General features: G+C 39.2%; 1 long non-coding RNA gene across 1 annotated transcript; it reads right to left on the bottom strand.

The window, feature by feature from the left end:
* Positions 1 to 4,678: 4,678 nt before the first annotated feature.
* On the bottom strand, positions 4,679 to 6,787 carry LOC119616891. Its single transcript, XR_005232960.1, has 2 exons — positions 6,332 to 6,787; positions 4,679 to 6,111 (listed from the first exon to the last, which is right to left on the bottom strand). It is a non-coding gene; the product is annotated as an uncharacterized LOC119616891 (long non-coding RNA).
* Positions 6,788 to 6,905: the final 118 nt, after the last annotated feature.

The following is a 6,905-nucleotide window of genomic DNA, read 5'->3' as shown; positions in this document are numbered from 1 at the left end:
AAATGTGGAAAAGCAACTCAGGTTTTGTTAGCTGTTTGAGAAATTTTGTTCTCGCCCACTACGTTTGCTCACATCCTGTGCATCTCCTGGGGGCTAAGCCCCCCTTGTCCTTAAAACCTAGTGACGCCCCTGCTGTCAGTCCAAACAAACATTCATGTATTCACTAATTCGGATGTAATTGCTTTGATGCTCCAGAGACTAAAGTGTGTACCCCCATGCGCGTGTCGTTAAAATACAAAAATCACAGCGCCAGCTAGTGACCTGGCATGGAAATGACAGCAGATTCAATGAGCACAGCATTGCCATGCAAATGTGGAACTTTTCCCCAATCAACAACAGAAAATCTTTAATGTTTCCAGGAGAGTAACTAACATCAAACTGTTTTAGTTTATAAATACTTCTAATAATGACAGATGACTCCTGTGATTTTGAAGACGTGCACTACGGTAGCAGAAGGGCACACACTTGTTCCCAAGTTTGGCACTGGTTGCTGGGATACTGGAAAGGAAGCAGCTCATTTTTTCAGCTGCGGTGCGTGTCTGTCAGGTCAAAGAAAAGCCCTGGCATCACACTTACCGAAAAAGAGGAGGGGGAGGAGAAAAGCAAGCAGCAGTGCAGGTTTATAACTTGGAGTTTAAAAGTGAAATGAAAAGTGGTTGGAAGCTAACATAAATCAAAATAAAGTCATAAAAGGTGATTCACACTTCACACTAATTTAAATAATAATAATATAATAATAATCAAAAATTGAAACAATTACTACGGACTTTCGATTACTTGGAAGTGTGACATATCACATGCCAAACACAGGAACACCAGCAAGGCAGTAAATGGCAAATATTGATAGTGTGGGGGTGAAATGGCTCGGTTAGTTGCAATTAAACTGACCCAAAACTACCAACAGCTGAGTCATTCTTCAGCTTCCCAAAGGACAAGAACATTTGATGGATGTGGTTAGTTTAGCTTCTGAGTGAAAGTTACAACCCAATGTCTGGTGAGTGACTGAGCAGTTAATGTTCTGAAGAGGACAAACCTTCAATAGAAGAACCACTGCTTGTTGGACCAGCCGCCTCTGGCCATCTGGGTGGGAAACTCCTTGAAGACAGTGTGACATCACTGTAAAGTTGGGGGGTTCCCTTGTGAAATGTGGGGCTTGAGTTCCCAACAGCATCACTCCAGACCAAAATAATAATAATAAAAAAATATTTTCAAACTGGTACTCTTGTTAACAAAACCTGCTTCTTCTTCTGCTTCAGTGATAAACACTGCAACAGTAACTTCCTCAGTATCCTACAGCAGTCTGCGGCTCCTTCTACATCACCAACCAAGGAGGTAACTCTGTCCACACAATCACCCCAACTCTAAAAACACGTCATTAACATTTTAAATGATAGAAATGGACCACTGGAGTGTTTTGTGATAGTGTTCAACTAAACAGATGAAAACTCATTTTGATATTTTATTTAATTTCCCCTTTAACCCTCCTGAAGCCCTCAAAAGAGAGAGAGTGAGAGAGAGGTAAAGAAGCCCTTGTAACTTCGGCTCAGTTTGACCCGAAGGCCACGGGAGGGTTAAAGCTTCTGTCTAAAGACTGCCTCCGTGTTTATCTGAGAACAGGGAGCACTGCAGCAGCTGGGGGAGAGTTAGAAGCAGCATAAAAATAAAAAACAAATTAAGCCTGCAGAATGATGACTCACTGTAAATAGTGGACTCACACAAACTCTGCTGTTTGTGTGTCTGGTTCACCGAGCTGCTGACAGAGCTGCCAAGCACAAACATCACTCACACAATAAACTACAATGTAACTATTTCAAGGTCTACTTGGTTGAAATCTATAGCAGTAATCTGAATAGTTATCTAAACCCGGTTTTCCTGCTTTGAGCTCTGACAGGAGACACAAATTCTGTTTGGGATAATTACCTCGGTGCAACACCATCCATGAATATATGTAAAACACTTCTGCAAGATCTCGCAAAATACTCACAATCTTGCAAAAATGCATCTTTTTTTCTCCTCCATGTTCCTTGCAGGGCTATGTACATATTGTAATGTTCAGAGGTTTATAATGTCTGCTTTACTGAGCCTCATATGTAATATTTTAGCTAAACACATAAAGTTATGTAAAAAAGAGATTTACTCCTGATGGTAAATAGCACTGGAAGTGAGTTTTTTCTCAGTGAATAAAGAGATGCTAAATACCTAATTAGGCAAAGATCTTATTTTCCTGCATTCGTCAACAAACTTTACAATTTCAGAGTATTGCTGGATGTTTTTAATTTTATATTCTGAGCCCACAGACGAAGAAGAAGTGCTGTCATTACTGAAGTCTAACAACCAGTCAAAGTAGTAGAGTCAAAGCTGTGATTGTTCACTGCAGATTATCATAATGGTTTGTTTTGTTCTGCTGAAAAGTACTTTCAGTTAAAAATGTCAATCTTTGCTTTTTTGTGTCTGGAAAAGTAGTTTATATTGGAAAGAAGAGCTGTGGTGTGTGTGTGTGTGTAATGCCCTGACAACGCTGGATGCTGAAAGGCCATCCATCTCTCTACTTTTAACAATAAACACATTGAAAATTAGGGGGAATAAATGCTTTACTTTTATAGTTATTTTTACTATTATTTTTGACCTCCACCATCTGTTACTCTCTTTACTCTCCATATTTTTTTATTTTTCTTTTATAGAAACTGCACCTGGACCTATCCAGCTGTGTTTGTCTCTTTCCTGTCCTCTCAAACCCCAGCCGGTCGAGGCAGGTGGCCGCCAATCCCGCTTCTGGTTCTGCTGCTGTCAGGATCTGTTTTTTGGTGCTTGCTTTGTTTGGGTTTATTTCTCTTGTTTGTTCTTTGTGATGTGTTCAGTTTCTTTCAGTACTTTTCCATTGTCAGCCTGTCCTCCCCAGGTTCTGTCCCACCCACTTACACCTGTTTCTTGTTGTCATTTAGCCAGACGTCTCCACTTACCTCATCAACCTCAGTCTTCTGAATTTCATGCTCCCAGCCTGCCTGCAGTCTGGCATTGTGCTTCATGCACTGTCCAGTTCTCCTCTTTGTCCCTCATTTCTTTGTGTGTTTGCTGCCACATCAGCCCTTTGTTTTCTTTTGTTTATTTAATTATTAAATCTTTATGTTTTATTCAAGGTCCCCATGTTGGTCTGCATTCCTGATTCTACCTCTCCTTCTAACTGTGACAGCTGAAGGTTTTTTTCCTGTCCAAAGGAAGTTAAATCTCTCCACTGACACTGTCGTACTGCTCAGGATGGAGAACTTAGTCAAAATAAAGATTCAATGCAATCTGATAGTTTCCTTAGATAACATTTTACTCATTTGCTTTTTATAATTGACTGCATCTGACTGCATTTTAATTATATTGAAGTGAGTAAATGTGTTGTTCTTTATGCTCTGTTGAAGTTGAATTGCACCTAGTTTTATGGCAGAACAAATAAACAACTTGTACAAAACTATAAATGGCTTAAAATGTGTTTTAAACATTATCAGCATTATAGAGTGCAACATTTCTCTGCTTGGTGCAGATCCATGAAGCTATTTTTTGTTGAAGAGTGTAAATAACTCAGAAGCTAGAAAACAAAAGCCATATCCAGTTTACAGACAAACCTTTATGAGTAAAAATCAGCAGACATGCAGTCATGATGATCTTTGATAAAAGCCTTTTTTTTATCAGTAAAAATAAAATCTATTGCCGTGTTGCAACGTCTATAACTCATACAGTCTCTACAACATTAGTCTAAAAAAAGCTCATTGCAAACCTAATGCTAAGTTTGAAGTTGATTCAAATCAAAACAGACATTACATAAATACATTAATTTCCACTCCTCCCAAAATACAATCACAGCCCTAACTGGAGGGTTGATGGCTATCAAAGCACAATAATCCATTGCTCTCATCAAAGCCAATCAGGCCTGGCAAACTTCATTGAAACTGGCACAAAGCAGCAGGGGGGGCTCAGTGGTGCTTTTTAATATTTGAGTTGTCCCCTGTGTCCTCAATGAGACATGCATTTTAATTTGGAAATGCAATTTCCAATTTCCAGGAAATGGAAATTGGTGCTTTATTGGGTCAAACTGAAATGGATCTGTGATGATATCAACTCAATCTTATTTGAAATTCTTCACATCTGTTTCCCTTTTGGTTCCTGAGAATTGTCCCCTCACCGTTCCTGGGAAGCATTTCTGAGACTCCATTTGACTCCTTTAAAGAAACCATATCTAAAGGGAGACTCCCTGCTTCCTTTGCTGTGTGTACAAATGTATAGAAATATATATATATATATATATATATATATATATATATATATATATATATATATATATATTTACTTCAGTGCTACAATTAACATTTTCTGTCTTAACATAATGTAAAACCATAAACAGATACGCTGAGGAATTCAGGTTTTAACGTCGTAGTTACAATTATTCTTTTTACTAAGTTCAACAAAAAAAGAGGATAATGAGCACAAACAACCATGTGGTCAAGAACAAAAAGAACAGACTGTTTAATACAATGTTAAACAAATTATTTGTGTACACTTATTTTCTTTTCCCTTTAAACAAAAGTGTCCACTTATCACGTTAGGTGGTGTTTCTTTCAGTCCAGATTTCTTGTTGTTCAGTTCTCTTCCTTAGTTCAGTATTTGAAATCCAAGTCAGTCAGTCAAGGTTTTCGTCAAGTTCAAATGGCCATGTGTTTCTTTGGATCCAGAATCTTATCTTAATCCAGCGCGATGTGGGCAGCAGACCCAGCAGTCCCAAGTCTTGGGTTGACACCTGGAGCTCAGCGCATTCCAATCCGGGCCTGCGGTGATGTGCAGCTGGACGAGGTTCCAAGTTGAATGTGGTTAAAAAAAACAAAAAAACAACCTGCATATATTTAGAACTCAATTAACTATTAAAGTCCAAAAGTATGCAGAAGTAATAAATCCCATTTATCAAAAAAAACAAAACAACAACATTTAATTACATTTAACTAATGGCAAGCTTGCAGAAACATATCACACTGTATGTAAACTAGGGCTGGGTAAAAAAATTGATTTAATTTATTTTAGATCGATTACATTCAAATTTAGCTATATCGATTTACAGGACCTGAGATCGATTTTTTAACAGTAACGTGAGTGAAGTCAGGTTAAAGTTCAAGCGTGCGGTGCACGCCGGCATACACAAAATGTCCGACAAAGGTAACGCTGCGCTCAGCAAGTCATCTAAACTAAGATCTGACGTCTGGAATCATTTTGGATTTAAAACAGGAAATGACAAAGAGCTGGATAAATCTAAAGTTGTTTGCAAGATCTGCCGAGCGGAGGTCAGCTATTATAGAAATACTACAAACCTCAGAAACCACTTAACTCGGTATCACGCTATGCTAACGCTAACGTCAGACATCAAGCCTTCCGGGGCAAAACAAAAGAAACTACTGGACTCACTAATGTTACCAGCCAACTCTCCTCGGGCGATTAAGATAACAGAGGCAATAGCAACTTTTATTTGCAAAGATTTACGCCCATACTCGGTTGTGGAAAATGAGGGCTTTGTGTGGTTCACAAACTACAAGACAAAATCCAACAGAACAAAATATAAAAAACAAAACAAACAATAATATATACACACACACATATGGGGGTTACAATAATATGAAACACTTATATCCAGTTCAGCTGCTCGTATCCAGAGACACTGTAGTCCTCCATCTTTACAACCTTTAGCTTGTCTTTGTTTCCATATTCCAAACACAAATATCATCAGAACTTGGATTTAGAGAAAATGATTTAGAGAAAATGATTATTTAGCTGATCTCATCAGCTAAATAATCTTCTATTAATTTAGCCGGATACAGGCAGCCTTAGTTTATTTGTAGAACTGTAAGCCAAGGTGAAGGGGTTTCTGTTTGTACAATCATGCAAAACATCACAATTATCACAATTTACCGGAGGTGGAAAGTAGTGAATTACATTCAATCCATAATGGTCAGTAGGTACTCTGTACAGTTGCTTCATCCGCATTCTGTTGCGTTTTAGCACACGATCAGTGGTGTTGCCTTCCAAAGTCACACGGTCTTCAATGATGTTCTGCTGCATTTCAAGCAGTTTTCTTGCATTGATCTGTCAACAATGAAGGTCTCTTAGTGTAGGGACAACATAGACGTCCTCCACCCGCAATGTGGCAGTTTTGCAATTCTACAAAACGATGCAGTTACCAAAAAATACATGCAGTACTAGGCCTTACAAGTGTGTATTGGAAAATCCATGTAATGAAACACCTTTGTACAGAACTGTATTGAGTCATACTGTAAACATGTATGTAATGAGAAAAAGCAATTACCTGTTCTCCTCTCTGAGTCTTCGGACTGTGGTGGGCACAGTGAATCTACTTAGGTTGGGTCGAACTCGAAGTCCTGCTTCCCTGTTTGTCAAACCGTGGACAAGAACACGGCAGCTGCTTGTATTTCATCTGAAACAATCGTTCTTTGTCTCATACCTGCTGTTCCTCCTCTTCCCTCTGCCTCGCCGATTGTTTCTATCCGCAGTGAAGCTTCGACGCCCAGGGCTCCTTGCACTGGCGTCTGTTAGTTTGTTTGCATCATTAGCCACATGTGGGATCAGCTTTGAGTTGCTGTGTTTAAGCTGAGACACCAGTGCTTTAACTGAGTTTCACCTTTGCTACCTGTGCTTACCATTATGCAGCCCGAGTGCATTACAGTGAAAACATGGGTGTTTTCACCCAATATAATGGGTGAAAATGCGTTTGCGAGTTGTGTCTAACTAGGTGTAAAGTGTTTAAGGCTCTGCCAAAAGGCTGGCCACTTCAAGAAATGGGTTCAGGTCACTGAGCGGTTGGTTCAGACAACAGGGTTTACTGTTTTAGCAACTGAGGCCCGGTCCTAATACTCGCACTT

This window comes from Kryptolebias marmoratus, linkage group LG1, assembly GCF_001649575.2.
Source record: "Kryptolebias marmoratus isolate JLee-2015 linkage group LG1, ASM164957v2, whole genome shotgun sequence".
NCBI classification, from domain to species: domain Eukaryota; kingdom Metazoa; phylum Chordata; class Actinopteri; order Cyprinodontiformes; family Rivulidae; genus Kryptolebias; species Kryptolebias marmoratus.
Note: the sequence above shows the minus strand (reverse complement) of the source record. Positions and strands in the feature narration are given on the sequence as shown.